Below are 18,364 nucleotides of genomic sequence, written 5' to 3' on the forward strand. Positions count from 1 at the left end.
TTCTTCTTCTTCTTCTTCTTCTTCTTCTTCTTCTTCTTCTTCTTCTTTCTTCTTTCTTCTTTCTTCTTTCTTTTTTCTTCTTCTTTTTTTTAAGACAGAATCTCGCCCTGTTGTGTAGGCTGGAGTACAATGGGGTAATCTTGGCTCACTGCAACCTTTACCTCTGGGGTTCAAGCAATCCTCCTGCCTCAGGCTCCTGAGTAGCTGGAATTACAGGCATGCACAACCACACCCAGCTAATTTTTGTACTTTTAGTAGAGGCAGGGTTTCACCACGTTGCCCAGGCTGGTCTCAAACTCCTGACCTCAGGTGATCCACCTGCCTCGGCCTCCCAAAGTGCTGGGATTACAGGCGTGAGCCACCTCACCCAGCCCCCTTAAAAGGGGGATTAATATTTTCTAATCCCCCTTTTGATTTCTTATTTGATTCATGAGTAAGTTAGAAGTTGTCATTTGATTTCCAAATACTTGGGGATTTTCCAGAGACCTTTGTTTTCTGTGTCTACCTTAATTTTATTGTGGTTAGAGAACATACCTTTTATGTCTTGAATTCTTTGAAATGTATTTAGATTAGTTTGTGGCCGAGTATCTCATTTATGTGTTGGTGAAAGTTCCATGTGCACATAACAAGAATGTGGACGCGGCTTATGTTGCATAACGTGTTCTATAAATGTCAATTAGGTCAAGTTGGTTGATTGTGTTGTTTAACTCTTCTCTATGCTGATTTTCTTTCTACTTGTTTTATGAATTGTTGAGAGAAGGGTACTTAAATGTCAAACTATAACTGTGGATTCGTCCATTTCTTTTTGCAGTTCTATCAGTTTTTGCTTCCTGTATTTTGAAGTTCTGTTCTTAGGCACCTAAATGTTTTAGATTTTATGTTCTTTCTTTTTCTTTTCTTTTTTTGAGACAGGGTCTTAATCTGTTGCCCAGGCTGGAGTGCAGTGTCACAATCACGGCTCACTGCACCCTCCACCTCCCAGGCTCAGGCATTGTTCCCGCCTCAGCCTCCCAAGTAGCTGGGACTACAGGCACATGCCACCACATCCAGTTGATCATGTCATACATTTTACTTTTACATATATTACAAACTCCATGCTACATTGTTATTTTGTTTAGACAATAAATGGGCTTTCAAAGAGACTTAAAGAAGCATAATAAGACATATATTTACCTATTTCCAGCTTTCATATTTCTTTGTGTAGATCCATATTTCCATTTGTTATAATTGTCCCTCTGTTGGAAGGATTTATTTTAATAATTCTCTTAGTATGAGCCTATGAAGTATGAGGTGGTGAATTCTTTCAGCTTTGACTTTAGAAATATATTTTCACAGGGTATAGAATTCTTGCCTGATACTTTTTTGTCCTTTCAATATTTTAATGATGTTGCTTCCTCACAAGGAAGCATTTGCATTGTTTCCAAAACCAAATCTGTCAACCTATCTTTGTTCGTCTGTATGCAGTGTGTCTTTCTTTCTTTTTTCTGGCTACTTGTAATATTTTCTCTTTATCACTGGTTTTGACTAATTTGTTTATGATGTGCCTTGGTGTTATTTTTCATTTGCCTTATACTTGAGGTTCACTGAGCTTCTTGGATCTATGGATTTTCATAATGTTTGGAAAAATATATTTTTGGCCCTCTTCCCATTCCTTCTCTTGGAGGACTCCAATTACGTTCATATTAGGCTTCTTAAAGAAATGACTAGCCAGGTGCAGTGGCTTATGCCTATAATCCCAGCATTTTGGGAGGCTGAGTGAAGCAGGTGGATCACTTAAGCCTAGGAGTTCAAGACCAGCCTGGGCAATAAGGCAAAACCCCATCGCTACAAAAAATATAAAAATTAGCCAACTGTGGTGTCATGTGCCTGTAGTCTCAGCTACTTGGGGGACTGAGGTGGGTGGATCACTCGAGCCCAGGAGGTTGAGGCTGCAGTGAGCCATTACCATCGTACCACAGCACTCCTGCCTGGGTGACAGGGCAAAACCCTGTAAGAAAGAAAGAAAGAAAGAGAGAAAGAGAGAAAGGGAGAAAGGGAGAAAGGGAGAAAGGGAGAAAGGGAGAAAGAGAGAAAGAGAGAAAGAGAGAGAAAGAAAGAAATTACTGATTCTCTGTTTTTATTTTTATTTATTTAATTTTATTTTTTGTTAGATCTAATGGTGGGATGTTTTAAAAATACTATATTTTCTTTGTTCTATTTTGGATAGTCCTGTTGCTGTATCTTCAATGTCACTAATCTTTGCTTGCTGTGTTTAATTTGCCACTAATATCATCCAGCATATTTTTTATCTCACATATTGTTTTCATGTCTACAAATGTGATTTAGATTTTTAAAAAATACATATTTCTACAGCTGAACAACAAAAAAATTTAAAAATGGGCAAAAAGTTGAATAAACATTTCTCCAAAGATGATATGCAAATGGACAATTAGCATATGAAAAGATACTAAACATCACTAATTATTAGGGAGATGCAAATGAAAAACACAGTGAGGCCCAGCATGGTGGCTCACACCTGTAATCCCAGCACTTTGGGAAGCTGAGGCAGGTGGATAACCTGAGGTCGGGAGTTTGAGACCAGCCTGACCAACATGGAGAAACCCTATCTCTACTAAAAAAAAAAAAAAAAAATACAAAATTCGCCAGGCGTGGTGGTGCATGCCAGTAATCCCAGCTACTTGGGAGGCTGAGGCAGGAGAATCGCTTGAACCCTGGAGCCACCTCCCAGGTTCGGGGAGACGAGATTGCACCATTGCACTCCAGCCTGGACAATGAGAGCGAAACTCCGTCTCAAAAATAAACAAACAAAACAAAAAACACAGTGAGATATTACCTCATATTCATAAGAATGGGTACTATCGGAAAGACCTAAGTTTACCTATATAACAGAGCTGCACGTGTGCCCCGAACCTAAAATAAAAGTAAATTTTAATAAGAAGACCTAAATAAACAGAAAAAAAAGTACTGATGAGGATGGGAGAAATTGAAATGCTTGTTTACTATTGATGAGAATGTAAAATGGTGTTGCCACTGTAAAAAATAGTATGGTGGTTTCTTAGAAATTAAAAATAGAATGAGCATACAATAGTAATTCCTCCTCTGGACATATATCCAAAAGAATCTAGGCCAAGCAATATCAAAAGAGATATTTACACTCCACAGTTAATAGCAGCACTATTTACAATAGTCAAGAGGTAGAAGCTCTCGTGTCCATTGCTGGATAGGTAAAATGTGGTATATGCACACAATGGAAAATTTTTCAGCCTTAAAAAGGAAGGAAATTCCGATACATGCTACAGCATGGATGAACCTTGAGGACATTATGCTAGGTGAAATAAGCCAGTCACAAAAAGACAAATTCTGTGTGAGCCTACTTATATGAGATATTTGGTGTAGTCAAATTCGTAAAAACAGGCCGGGCATGTGACTTATGCCTGTAATCCTAGCACTTTGGGAGGCGGAGGCAGGCGAATCACCTAAGGTCAGGAGTTTGAGACCAGCCTGGCCAACATGGTGAAACTCTGTCTCTACTAAAAATACAAAAATTAGCTGGGAGTGGTGGCATGCTTCTGTAATCCCACCTACTGGGGAGGCTGAGGCAGGAGAATCACTTGAACCTGGGAGGTGGAGGTTGCAGTGAGCCGAGATTGTGCCATTGCACTGCAGCCTGGGCAACGTGAGCAAAACTGTCTCAAAAGAAAAACAAAAACATAAACAAAAAACAGAACACATTTATAACAACAAAGCAGAATGGTGGTTTCCAGGGACCAGGGGTGGGGGAAATGGAGAGTTGTTATTCAATGGATGGTTTCAGTTTTGCAAGATGAAAAAGATTTGGAGATGGGTTGTATGACAATGTGAATATATTTAACACTACTGAATTATATACTTAGAAATGTTTAAAATGGTACATTTTATGCATTTTTTACCACAATAAAAATTCCATAACAAATTATAAGCAAGATAATAAATAAGTCAATTAACATAATGCCAAAATATTATAATAAACAAGAAGTCTATTAACATAATGCCAAAATATTACAATAAACAAGAAGTCTATTAACATAATGCCAAAATATTTTTGGGAAAAGTAACATATTGGTTGTCCCTCAGTAAAGTCCATTTTAAAAACCTGTCCTTTCTAATCACATAATTATAAATAAATGGTATTTTGTTTTTAAGAGAATATATTTTCCATGTCTCTACTTAATTTTTGGAACATATGTAATAGTTATAGTTATTTTTAATGTCCTTCTCTGCTAAATCTAAATCTGTATCTGTTCTGTTTCAGCTTCAATTGCTTAATCTCCTTGCTATAGATTATACTTTCTTGCTATTTTGATGCCTGGCAATTTTTTTACTGGATTCCAGGCATTTAAATTTTTTGTTTGGTGCTGGTTATTTCTGTATTCCAATAATACTCTGGAGCTTTCTTGCAGAATTTGGATAAATCACTTGAAAACAGTTTGATCCTTTTGGCTCTTGTTTTTAAGGTTTGTTAGACAAGACGGAGTGGTGTTTGGTCTAGAATTAACTAGGTCTTACCACTGAGGCAGTGCGCTTACATACACTCTCATGTACCCCACCATGAATCTTGAGGTTTTCAAGTCTGGCTGGTGAGAACAGATGCTATTCCCAGCCTTATGAGAGTGACTGTCACTGTTATCTCTATTTTTTCTTTCTTCTTCTTTTTTTTTTTTTTTTTTTTTTGAGACCGAGTCTCACTCTTGTCGCCCAGGCTGGGGTGCAGTGGCACGATCTCAGCTCACTGCAACCTCCGCCTCCTGGGTTCAAGTGATTTTCCTGCCTCAGCCTCCCAGTAGCTGGGATTACAGGCTTGTACCACCATGCCCAACTAATTTTTGTATGTTTAGTGGAGACAGGGTTTCACCATGTTGGCCAGGCTTGTCTTGAACTCCTGACCTCAGGTGATCTGCCTGCCTCAGCCTCCCAAAGGGCTGGGATTACAGGTGTGAGCCACTGGGTCTGGCTCCTACCTTCCCTCCTTCCTTCCCTCCTTCCTTCCTTCTTTCTCTCTTTCTCTTTTGACAGGTTCACACTCTGTCACCCAGGCTGGAGTGCAGTGGTACATTCATAGCTCGCTGCAGCTTTAAACTCCTGGGCTCAGGCCATCCCCCCACCTCAGCCTCCTGAGTAGCTGGGACTACAGGTGCATCCACCATGCCTGGCCAACTTTTAAATTTTTAGTAGAGACAGGGTCTTGCTATGTTGCCCAGGCTGCTTTCTAACTCCTGCCCTCAAGCAATCCTCCTGTCTTGGCCTCTCAAAGACGTGGGATTATAGGCGTGAACTACTGTGCCCAGCCAGTTACCTTTAATTTTTTGGGTGTTTTTTTTTTTTTTTTTTTTTTTTTTTTTCTGGCCTCCAGTAGTTTCCTTATGTGTGTGTGCTGATCAGTCCTTAGCTGAATACTTGAGTGGGAACCCTCTGCATACCTCAGGAACGTTCTAGTAGCCTTGGTCTCCCCAGACTCTGCTCTGTATTCTCAACTCATGAAGTTTGTCTGGTTCTACCCAGGTTTCCCTTTCTTTGTGGTGTGGCTTGCAAACTCTCTCAAGGCAGTAAACCATGGCAATTGTAGCACTTACTTCATTACATCTCTCGAGACCACTGTCCTTTTTTGCCTGATATCCAGTGTCTTTCAAGCTGTTGTTTCACATATGTTGTCAATTTATTTGGTTGTTTCAGCTAGGAGAGTAAGCCAATCCTTGTTATTCAATCTTGGCCAGAAGTGGAAGCCTATATTTAAACTTTACAGCATGCTTTTATCCTAAAAGTTACTTATGTATTTTACAGAATTAAAACTAATTGATTTATGTAGTTCTCAAATCAAACCATAGTTTTGTTCACCTGAAAACTATTCCTGACCAAGTGGATTGGCCTTTAACAGTAACCCCACTGCTCTCTCCAAGAAGTTGGAACAGAGCTGCATCTCAACATAAACCAAGCTGCATTAAATCACTGTGTGTGTACTTCACAATGACTGGTAAAACACAACTGTAGTTCTAGGTATAGCCACTTGAACTAGAGCAGCAGCGTTAAATCTTTGCCTCACTCAAGTATGGCCATTCTGTGGTTTGCTTTACAGTTGACACGTCAAAGATATTATGAGGAAGAAGATGAAACTCAAAGGTAAGATTTATAAACATATGCTCCCTGCTCTTAGATTAAGTGTCCCTGAAGACTTCAGCCTAAAGTGGATCTCTCTAAGTCAAAATCCTGATCATGCACATGCTGATGTCTTCTATTTGGACGCCAGTGCAAACCCTTTAGTGACTATGTAAATCTGACGATAGTGAAGCACAACCATTTATTTGTTGGTGTTGAATGGGGGGTGGGGGCTGCAAAATGTGAAGCAGTAATAAATGGAAACTTCCTGTAGACCTAGAGGAATGACAAGGATATTTCAGGCATGTACTGAGGTATTAAAGTATAAGTGTACTGTAGAAAGGATGAGGTCTCTGCAGCCTGGATGCAAATCCTGTCTGTGACAATTATAGCTGTGTAATCATGGGGAAGTCACTTAACCTTCCTGTCTGAGTTCCCACAGTACAACCTCCCAGGGTTATTGCAAGAATTAAATAAAATAATGTGTGCAAAGCACTTAAAACAGTGCCTGGACATAGTACACTCCATATAAATGTGAGCTATTAGTATTATCATCATCGTTATTGTTGTGACGGACAATTGCAAAGGCAGGAAAGGATGTAGAATGCATGGAGCATCATCAGGGAAGGCCTCAAGAAAGTGGATTCTAAGCTGGGCTTTGACACACAGAAATTTTCAAGTGATGGAAATGGACAGTGATTCTGGGTGTAGGGAACAAAATAAACCAAAGTCCAAAGGAAAAATGTTTGAGATATGCTTAGAGAAAAAGTAGGAAGTCTAGCTGCAGTTTATGATGTTGTTGGGAAGTAGAGAGTGATAAGGCTGAAGGGGGAAAAACTATAGGGTTTGGCAACATTTTGATATGATAACTGAAGAAGAAGGAGGTGTTGTATGTAATCCAAATATAAGCTGTACATCCACATAACTCAGTCTCAAAGCAACACTGAACTAAAAAAAAAAGTCTAACAATCAAAAGTATTTTAAAACTAATTCAAAATTTTACTTGCCATTCTCTAGGAACTTTAAGAAGCATACAATTCATAGTTTAGGAACAATTCTTAGACTTCCCTTTCCTGTCTTTAGTACTTAGAACTCATCAGTTCTGGAGCTTCTCACTCTTCTAACCTCTTACTTTCCATTTTTTTTTGGTTTGTTTTTTTCTGGAAACTCTCTCAAAAGCTTCAGCCCATGAGGCCCTTGTCTTTTGTTCTTTTCTTCTCTTCCTTCTGCCTCTTCAGTCTTATCTTTGTTTATCCATTCTCTTGATTTTGAATCTTGAAATTTAAGGGACCAGTCCAAAAAAGGCAGAACTCTCCTAAGAGAGCAGGCTTAGCCAAGCTATCAAAGACAACATTCTCTTATGAGCAGATGGTAGAGAGATTGGGAACATGCTTATATTAATGCATTTTTTAATTCATCACACAAAGATAACACTAAGATTTGGAGCCTTGGTGATAAGATAATGGGAGGTATACCATCAAGAAATGAAAGAGCTTTGGGGATATGATGTTGAGTTTGGGACTGAACATGAATTGGAGCCTAGAATATCACCATTTAGATATAGATGGACAGCAGAAAGCAGGATAAATAAGTCATGGATCTAGACAGATTTGAGCACCATCCTGAAATAAGTGATAGTTAATGATGTAGGAGTGAATGAGAAGAGAAATAGAGAAAAAAAAATAGAAATCTGAGTGTTACAGACAGAATTTTAGACAATACCTGCATTTCAGGGAGAGGACTCATGAAAGGAGAGAGAAATCCTGGTGTACAGGCCTCATCCAGACCAATTTCATCAGAATCTCTGGAGCTGAATTCATGCATTAACATTGCTTAAAGCTCCCCAAGTGATTCCATATGCAGCCAACGTTGAAAACCATTGTTCTAGTGGCTTATACAATGCTGAATGGTTTTAGGGTTTTACAGGAAAGCAGTGGTTAAGGAATGAAGTCCTAGTTCATTGGATTTAAAATCCAGAAACTTCAGCACTCTCATTTTGCTGAGGAACTTGAGGCTCTAAGAGACTCATTAATTTTGGACCTTAAACAAGACACTTAATGAATTTCCAACCTACTGCTTACCTCCATTGTCACTGATGCAAACCCCTCTTTCTCCTCTTTTCTGGCTTTTGTCTTCCTCACCCTAGCCCAGGTCCTCTACCACCCTTGCCCTGAAACTTCCTGCCCTGAGTTCCAAGGCTGGACAGTCCTTCCAAAGGCTCTTGGTTCAGGTTTTAGAACACCAAAATCTGTCAGGTTAAAGGCTTGTCTGACGTACTTTCAGCAGCGGCAGACCTAGAGGAATGACCTGCATGGAAATGCTGCCAGAGGAAAACTGTTGAAGAGGCTTTCTCATAACTTTGTGAGCCTGGAAGGAAAGTTTTACCTCTAGAAGAAAATGGGAGGGAGGGAGGCATCCTGTATTTTTAGGTGCTGGAGGTAAAGATGCCCTGACTTCTAGTGCAGCCCCCTCCTCAGAGACTCTGGCAACGCCCTTCACACTGTTAAGAAAGTGGTGGCGAAGTCTTGGGGTTGTGATGGTGAGTCCTGCCAGAACTGACGAGGACACAGCATTTGTGGGAATTCTGTGACTCAAGAGGCACAGGGTCAGTTTCTTTTCATTGACTGTGTTCTTGCTGCCCAAGGGTTTATCTCTGAGAATCTTGACTGGTTTCCAGGGTCAGGCTTCACCTCCATTGTTATCTGGAAACACAGGAACAGCCCTTTTGTCGTGCCAGAATGGGTGAGACAACCCCATTCCCTGTGGCACTGTAATCACGCTCTTCCCCCACGAGTAAAGTTCCACACACTTGCAAAAGAGCTAGAAGAGGATTTAAAAAAAAAATACACAAGCCAGCTCATGTTTTTCTCATGCGTAGACATTTGTGCTTGATTTACACCCTCCTCTATATTTCATTTTTTCTGTGGTTCCACAAAATACCCATGAATGTGTTCTAACAATGGAATGTGCCCTGGAGCTTGAGGACATGCCTGGAATCCCTTGCAAACATTGGTCTTTCGCTTGTCCTCATACACATAAAGGATATACATGTGTAACCCCTGAACTCGCATGTGACTCCAGCCCACAGGCACACTCAATGTGGGTTCAAGTTATACATGTGCTGCTTACACCTTGGTTCACAAAACTCCACCTGGAGGTTTGTGTCCACAGGGCCTGTTCATTCCTAGCAGAGTTGGTGTCTGTGTTCACAGTCATGTGAAAAATACACTGTTAGGTTTCTGAGAAACAAATGGCAACAGATAAGAGACCCAGGGCAGCTGAAAGAGTGGAGCTGCTCCTTCCTCCTCTGTCCTGAAGCAAAGCATCCAGGGTGTTTTGGGCAAGTTTAGTGTGCTGGGTTCCAGTGTAGACTCTCATAACAGACCCTGATTTAATTCCAAGGCCATGAGCAGCAATCTCCTCCCCAGCGATGTCTGTTGGGTTCCTCCAGCTGTCTCCAGGGCAGTTCTCCCTCAATGCAAACTATTAGCATTTCCTGTTAAAACATTTCTAATAAATAAATGAATACATCATCTTCCCAACCCAAATCAGGTCTCAAAGCAGCCTTAGGAACTGCTCTGAGCTAAGGACCGACATGGACCACCCAGCACCAACCCACTGGCCCAGAGCCAATGCTGCTTTTGTTTGAATTCCTGTATGAGTAACAGCTCGGGCTGACGCCAGCCAAACTCAGTGAAATATTATTTTTAATATTAAATAAATAGATGGTGGGGTGTGTTGATCTTTTTTTTCTCAGTAAATTGCAGCATCACAACCTAGAAGTTGGCTCTCATATCCAGATTTCCTCAGATAGCAGAAGGAAGGTTGACATTCTCTTTGACCTTCCTCATGGAGCACTTACTCCCCAAGAGACAGAAAAGTCCCAGTTGGTGTTGACAGGACCCTATTTGGAGTAAGCTGGGACTTTAAATGGTAACAAAGCATGTAAAGCATCACCAACCATTTTTGTTAATTTTTCTAATTTATTGTTTCCTTTCAATATACAAAACACATACACTCTTTTCTATAAAAATCAGAAAGCACAGATAAACAAGAGGAAGCTGAAATGAACTACCCTGGAAGCGATGATTACTGCTAAATTTTGGTGACTGCTCTTCCCAGCTTCGAATAATTATATGCATATGTCACACTCAGTATATGTCGATTTGACAGAAATGGGATCACAATGGGCATATGTATGTTTGTTACAGAAAATTATTTTGGGGTGTCTATTTTAAATATTCTTCTAACTCTTCAGAGCTACCTGATTATATGAATATGCTACAGTGTACTGAAACCATCTTCCATCTTTGGATATTAAGGTTGTTCTCAAGTTTTTGCTATTGCAGAAAACAGCAAAGAATCCTTGCAGCTAACTCTTTGCATCCATTCTTAATTGTTTTCTTAGGCTAAAGTCCCTCAAACAGAATGTGTTGCTTTTTTTTTTTCTAATATAGGGCCTTAATCTGTTGCCCAGGCTAGAGTGCAGTGGTGTGATCACAGCTCACTGCAACCAGGGCCTCCTGGGCTCAAGTGACTCTCCTACATCAGCCTCCCAAATAGCTGGGACTACAGGCGTGTGCCACCATACCTGGCTAATTTTTCTATTTTTTTTGTAGAGATAGGGTTTTGCTTTGTTGCCTAGTCTTGCCTCAAATTCCTGGGCTCAAGAGATCTTCCTGCCTTGGACCCCCAAAGTACTGGGATTACAGGCATGACCCACTGTGCCTGCCCCACCACTCAATAGAATTTTAAGGCTTTGGTTACATGTTACCAAATTGCCCTCTGCAACGACGGGAGCATTACTACCAGCAGGGAACCAAAATATTCCCCTGCTTGTACCTCTGCCACAGTGCATAGTATTCTTCAAAAATCATCTTTGAAATTTTTTTAGAAAAAAAAAAAGAGCAACCAAACTTAAATGTTTAACACGAGAGGTGAGCAATACAGGACTTTTGCAAGTCTGAGTGGTAGGTGGCTGCAGGGTGGGCAGTGAAGGTTGTCGACCAAAAGGGAGACCCCTGACTGTGGTGGCCCTCAGCATATGAGAAGACACCTTGACATCAGGCTTGGCTGGATGAAAGAAGTGCTCAGAAGCCCCAAAGTGAGGAAGACAAGAGACTCTACCACTGAGATTCTCAATGAAATTCATTTCTTTGGAAGGAAAATGACACTGAGGTCAGGAAGTTTGGGGAACTCTGGGATAAGGCAAGTTAGACAGTTTCTTCACAGCAGAATTTCTCAGAACCCATGGAATGTGGACGCTCCAGGAGGCTGACATGGTCTGCACTGTTTCCTGAACTTATTGAACCACTGATGGCCCTGCTTCAGACCCATCTTTTTTATTTTCCACAAAGCAACCTGTGGATCCAGTGCTTGGTAGAACACACCTTGGGAAACAGTCTGACGCCATAAAGGGAAAATGGTTTTCACAGAAAGGGCAGAGAAATAGGACAGAAATGAAGGGATGAGGGAGAGAAGAAAAAAGGGGAGGAGAAAAAGCAAGAAAATAAAAAGGGAAATTAGAAAAAAGGACAGGACAGAAACCAAAGGAAATGAGAAAAAGAGAGGGAGAAAACAAAAGAATAAGGAAAAGAAATTAGGAGCAGGAAAAGTATAATAGAGAAGTCCCTTATTACTAACCATGTCCTCATTGCTTTTAGGAGAGATGTAGGTGCCTGTCATCTCTTCCAGGCACAGGGCTCCTACAGGCCACCCCAAACCTCAGCCTGTCACTCTTCAAGGTGATTTTCTCTGAAATGTTCCCATTGCACAGCTTTTTCCACAATGGCTACTACTTAAAATGCAAGAGTTCACTGGCAAGGGAAGCTCAGATAGAAATAAATGGTAGGCCCGGCTGGGCGCAGTGGCTCACTCCTGTATTCCCAGCACTTTGGGAGGTGGAGGTGGGTAGATCACCCAAGGTCAGGAGTTCAAGAGCAGCCTGGCCAACATGGTGAATCCCCATCTCTACTAAAAATACAAAAATTAGCTGGATAAGGTTTGGCATGCCTGTAGTCCGATACTCAGGAGGCTGAGGCAAGATAATTGCTTGAATCTGAGAGGCAGAGGTTGCAGTGAGGCAAGATTATGCCACTGTACTCCAGCCTGGGTGACAGAGTGAGATTCCATCTCAAAAAAAAAAAAAAAAGAAAGAAAGAAAAAAAAAAAAAAAAGAAATGGTAGGCCCTAAAGAAACCCAGGAAAAATAGAAATTCCAAAAATATGTAATCATTATGTCTTTTATGGTTGTTGTGTAGCTTGATGTCGAAGCACAGTAGGACATGACCAAAATCAAACAAACACCCTAGGGCCTACCCACTTAGAAAGCCTGGTTGCCTAAAGAGCCGACAAGGCAAATCAATGACTTTTGGACACCAGCTGGGCCTTTCATCTATGAGGGCCTGCTTTCCGGCAAACTGAAAGCACCAAAGTAGTCTAATAAACGAAAAGCTTAAATGTCCATAAACCCTTTAGAATTCTGCAACAAAAAGAATTATTTAATAGAAGCTGTTTGTTATTTTTTTCAAAAAAGTCTCAAGTAATTGCACACTGAAATAGAAATAGGCATTTTGAAATAAACTCATTGGTGTGTTCATCCAAATCTGAAGCCTCTAAAAATTTCAGAATTATGGGGTAGGATTTGAAGTGGTTACATTAAGATTGATGTCGTATTTTATTAGAACATGGATTCCCAGGCTGGTAATCACCAGGAGTCTGTTTATTAGCATTGTTCTCTGCAAGCAGCCACTCATCTTAGGTGATCACTGTCTATTCAGGTCCACAATTGCTCATGGGTTCAATCGGCAGGCTGGACTATCAGGTAGAACAATAACATTCTAGAAATTTCTGTGACTTCAACAAATGTCAATCATAGCAACTAGTGTGATACACCATTAGTGAATGGAGTAGATACTGTTCTGCTCAAAAGGAAAGAACCTTGACAACCCTATCACAGGGAAGGAGGTGGGCCTTCATATTATCAAACATAAGATATTAGTCACTATTACTGATTTTGTAAATACCTCACGAGTCAAGACCCCAAGGATAGAAACTCCCACATTTGAGATTTTTCTGAAAACCTTCCAGCTTTCAATAATCATGACTTTATTATTTTTATTTTTTATTTTTTTAATTTAAGATGGAGTCTCACTCTGTCCCCCAGGCTGGAGTACTGCAGTGGCATGATCTTGGCTCACTGTGACCTCTGCCTCCCAGGTTCATATGATTTTCCTGTCTCAGCCTCCCGAGTAGCTGGGATTACAGGTTGCCATCACACCCAGCTAATTTTTGTATTTTTAGCAGAGAAATGGGGTTTCACCATGTTGGCCAGGCTGGTCTCAAACTCCTGACCTCAAGTGATCTGCCTGCCTTGGCTTCCTAAAGTGCTGGGATTACAGGCATGAGCCACCATGCCTGTCCAACACTTTTCAGAGCTGACTTATCTTGAGCCTGTCAACCAAGGACAGCTAGTGATGCCACAAATGTGGCTGTTCTCACTTCCCTGTCTTTGCAGACATTTCTAACCCATCTACACTCTTTCCCATTGAGTGATTCTTCTCAATGTAATGTTCTAAGCAACCAATGAACCAGAGCTGTTACTGGAGATGGAACTCACTTGCCTTCCTGTATCCCAGGTAATTTGTTCATAAGGCAAGTATGAGGGATACAGGCTCGGATTCTTTTAAGTAGGGAAACTTGAGATGCCATGATAAGGGTGGAAGATGTAGACATGAAGGGAATGAAGGGATATAGAGGTCACTCAAGGATAAGAATCTGGTCGAGCACAGTGGCTCACGCCTGTAATCCTAGCACTTTAGGAGGCTGAGGCAGGTGGATCATTTGAGGTCACGAGTTTGAGACCAGCTTGGTCAACATGGTGAAACCCCATCTTTACTAAAAATACAAAAATTAGCTGGGGGTGATGGTACATGCCTGTAATCTCAGCTACTTGGGAGGCTGAGGCAGGAGAATCACTTGAACCCGGGAGGTGGAGGTTGCACTGAGAAGAAATAATGTCACTGCACTCCAGCCTGGCAACAGAGCTAGACTTCATCTCAGATAAATAAGAATCTGACTTCTCTTCCACCCCTATTGACAAGTGACTATGAATCCTTATTCTTTTTGCCTCCTGTGCTCTTCCAAGCACAGATACAAGGGTTGAACAAAAAGGTATCAGAGTGAATAGGAAAGGTTAGTCCAAGAACAAATTAAAGGAAACTTCCAAAGTATTCTTGGGAAAATACCCTACATGACAAAAAGGTCAGGGCTTCCTGGTCTCCCAAGTCCTTTCTCTCACTTTAACTACTTGGAGTTTGATGCTTCTATGAGAAAGGGAGAGACGGTGTCAGTGTTATCCTCTCTTTTACTCATGATGAAAGAGAAGCTTAAAGATGAGTGATTTTTCAAGATCAAGACTAGGAAGGGATGGTATTGGAAAATAACTTAGATTTAAAACTCTAAGTCCAGTCCTCTTTCTGATGTACATGTGCTTCTCATATTGGGGTGTGAACATCTCAGGGCAAGCATGGTGGGACTAGGAAATTATTTCAAAGATTTGGGATAAAATGGCCCTTCTCAAAGGTTTTTAGGGGCACATTTTGATATAAAAAATATAAAGGCACATGATGAAGTAGAATACAGAAACTGCATGAATTTTGTGATAAAATACAAGATTTCAAATATGTTGGCACGTATGGTAATGGCCTTTCTGGCCATACCCCAAGACATCCTGATGGAGTGCTTTCATTGTTCTCTGCTGTTCTGGTGGAGTTGAGAAGTACTACTCTTCACCACAGCGCCTCTCTTCTTTGCCTTTTCTCCTCCTTTTCCTCCTCCTTGTTGCTCTTCTTCTTCATTGTTTTAGTCGATATTACTACTCAGCACTCCAATGGCAGCTTGTTTGCAAGATCATTTCAGAGGCACAAGCCTGCTGTCAGGACTGCAATTGTGGGAGGAGCTGACTCTCCCAGGGGTGATGCAGAGAGGGTTGGGAAGAGACTGCATCACACTCTGGGCTGAGTCACCTTCACTGGGTAAGTGTGGACCTGCAGTTGAACCACCCTGCTGGTGGCATGTACCCTCACATGTCTGTATCAGCGTATTAGTCAGATTGGGCTGCCATAACAAAATACCATAAACTAGGTAGCTTAAACAATGAAAATGTATCTATTTTGCAGTTCTGGAGGTTGGACATCTGAGATCAGGGTGTCAGCATGGTCAAGTTCTGGTAAGGGCTCTCTTCCTGGCTTGTAGATGGCTGCCTTCTTGCTGTGTTCTTACATGGCAGAGAGAGAGAAAGAGAGGCTTTCTAGTGACACTTTTTGTAAAGATACTAGTCCCATCTTGAGGGTCCCACCCTCATGATCACATGTAAATCTAATTATCTCCCAAAGTCCCAGTCTCCACATACCATCATGTTGGGGGTTAAGGCTTCAACATATGGATTGGCGGAAAGTGGAGGAGAACAATTAAGTACATAGCAATCAGTGAGGGTGATTTAAGTTGTAAGTAACAGAAGACCCAACTCAAAGAAACTTCAACAATGACGGGTATCTGTTGGCCCAGGAAACTGGAGGCATGTTAGGGTGGCTGTCAGGAGCAGTTGATGCTGAACAGCCTGAACCATGGAACTCTGGTGTCCGTAGCACTGCCATCATCCTAAGACTGCTGATTCTTTAAGTGTTGAATGTCCGAGACTTTGTGCTTCCTAGTTCACCTCCAGTGAACATGTCTCCTAAGTTGAAATTATGTCATGGCCTCATTCCCACATCAATTACTGTGGCCAGTTAAACCAATCAAAGTTCATTCTGGGAGCTGAAGAATCAACCCATTCAAATTCCATAGCTACTTCATAATCTGAGAAAGAAAGGAACAGAGATGGTAGGAGATGATTATGTTGCCCATTACAGTTTTCTCTTTAAAACTGTCCACTTGAAAATGTTGACTGTGTCTGGTGCATGGCAAGCTCTCAGTAAATATAAGTAGTCTAACTTATGATCTGCCTGCATATTTGGAGTTATTGTGAATGTCCAGGGAAGGGATAATAATGAAATGGACCCTATGGAAAGCATAAAGGGAAATGCTGTCAACACCTCTCTGAACTCTTATGTTGTGGCAACACAAAGAAATTCAAGAGAGGGGCAGAAGTTTGTGGCCCCAGAAGCTGCATTTGGGGTTTCACTGGGATCACATTGCATCTGTATGCACTTGCTCTTCCACATCTGGGGAGAGCCATTTTCATTATGGAAATTGGCATTGGGTCAAGCCAGCCTGGTAGGATCTGAATTTTCATTTTACTTAAAACATTCGCCTGAGGTCAGGAGTTTAAGACCAGCCTGGGCAACATGGTGAAGCCCCGTCTCTACTAAAAATACAAAAATTTAGCTGGTGGTGCATGCCTGTAGTCCCAGCTACTCCAGAGGCTGAAGCGGGAGTATTGCTTGAACCTGGGAGGCGGAAATTGCAGTGAGCCAAGATGGCGCCACTGCACTCCAACCTGGGCGACAGAACGAGACTCCATCTCAAAAAAAGAAAAAAAGAAAAAAAATTTACTGTGACTTATATCCATACATCACATTGTAAATGACTTTGGAATATATTTAGTTAGCAAGCTGGGAGTCCATTATGCTAAGTGAAATAAGTCAATCACAAAAAGACAAATACTGTGTGATTCCTCTTATATGAGATACATAGGGTAGTCAAATTCATAGAGACAGAAAGTAGAATGGTGGTTGCCAGGGAGTAGGGGAAGGTAGGAATGGGGAGTTAGTGTTTAATGGATACAGAGGTTCAGTTTTGCAAGATGAAAGGTGTTCTGGAGATGGATGGTGGTGATGGTTGCACAGCAATGTGAATGTACTTAATGCCACTGAACCCTACACGTAAAAGTGGTTAAGACAGTAAACTTATGTGATAAATATTTTACTATAATTGTTTTAAAATTAGGAGTCATGTGTGGGATTTCCCTTTTTACCTTTTACCATCATTTTTTTAAAAGCTCTTTTCTATTGCTACTTTAATCATCTTACTTGTACAGTCAGCAAAAAAAGATGATTTGTTTTTCCACTCCAGGTGCCAAGATTTCTTTTTTAAGATTAAATTTAGACCTTCTAGTTAGGTACTCTAGATTATTTTCTAGATTTACTATGTATTACTTTTCTTCTAAAATTTTCCTTTCCATTTTTGCCCTCCCTAATAATGGAATTGCTTTGCAGCTCCTGTTTCTCCTTTTTCTTTTCCCCAAATGGACTAACTTTAGTGGCTATTAGAGTTACTGTCATCACACATTTTCTTGAGAGGATCAGAACAGCCCAGCCAAGTTTTGGGTAGGATATAGCAAAAGCCAAATTCTCCCATGTATTGTGGCTGCAGCCTGAGTGTCACATCCTTCGCCAGGTGCTCGACTGTCACCTACTCTGCCAGGTCCCTTATGAACATGACTTCATTAGCTTGTCACAGCTTCCCTGTGAGGTGTATGTCTCATTGTCATTATATACCAGGACACTCAGCGAGGTTGAGTAACTTGTTCAAATCTCACAGCTGGTATCCTTGGCCCTGAAGCTTGATAAGGTTTTTTTTTTTTTTTTTTTTTTTTTTTTTTTTTTTTTTTGAGACAGAGTCTTGCTCTGTTGCCCAGGCTGGAGTGCAGTGGTGCAATCTTGGCTCGCTGCAACCTCTGCCTCCCGGGTTTGAGTGATTCTCCTGTCTCAGCCTCCCAAGTAGCTGGGACTACTGGTGCGCACCACCATGTCCGGCTAATTTTTGTATTTTTTTTTAGTAGAGACGGGGTTTCACCATATTGGTCAGGCTGGTCTTGAACTCCTGACCTTGTGATCCACCTGCCTCAGCCTCCCAAAGTGCTGGGATTACAGGCATGAGCCACTGCACCCGGCCAGGTCTTTCTTTTTATACTCCCCTGCCTCCAGCCAGTCTTACCAAGGCATTAGGATAGCCCCATCTCTGACCTCCTGGGGCACTGTCTGCCTTTTGCAGGGGAGTGAAAAAGCCTGCTGGGAAGAGCTGGTAGTAGAATCCCCTGCAGTAAGAGATGAGTTATCCTGGCTTTCGAGCTGCCTCCCACCTTTTCCCCTCTCCGTCTACCCAGTTCCTCTAGGTTCCTCTAGTTCTCCAGCTGCCGTCACCACATCTAACCCAAAGGACACTTTGATCCTCTCTGGGAGCCAACATGGGTGTAGACAAACCCCCTTATTCTCTGTGTTCAGCAGAAACAAGG

At 41.4% G+C, this 18,364-nt stretch overlaps 1 long non-coding RNA gene across 5 annotated transcripts in view; it reads left to right on the top strand.

Annotated features, from left to right (window-relative positions):
* LOC111538783 overlaps positions 1 to 18,364 on the top strand; it is an 82,949-nt gene that overhangs the window by 54,216 nt on the left and 10,369 nt on the right. For all 5 annotated transcript variants that reach the window (XR_002730461.2, XR_003306570.1, XR_003306571.1 and 2 more), the window contains exon 2: positions 6,110 to 6,153. This is a non-coding gene — a long non-coding RNA (uncharacterized LOC111538783). The remainder of the gene's footprint in view (positions 1 to 6,109; positions 6,154 to 18,364) is intronic.

This window comes from Piliocolobus tephrosceles, chromosome 9 (assembly GCF_002776525.5).
Source record: "Piliocolobus tephrosceles isolate RC106 chromosome 9, ASM277652v3, whole genome shotgun sequence".
NCBI lineage: Eukaryota > Metazoa > Chordata > Mammalia > Primates > Cercopithecidae > Piliocolobus > Piliocolobus tephrosceles.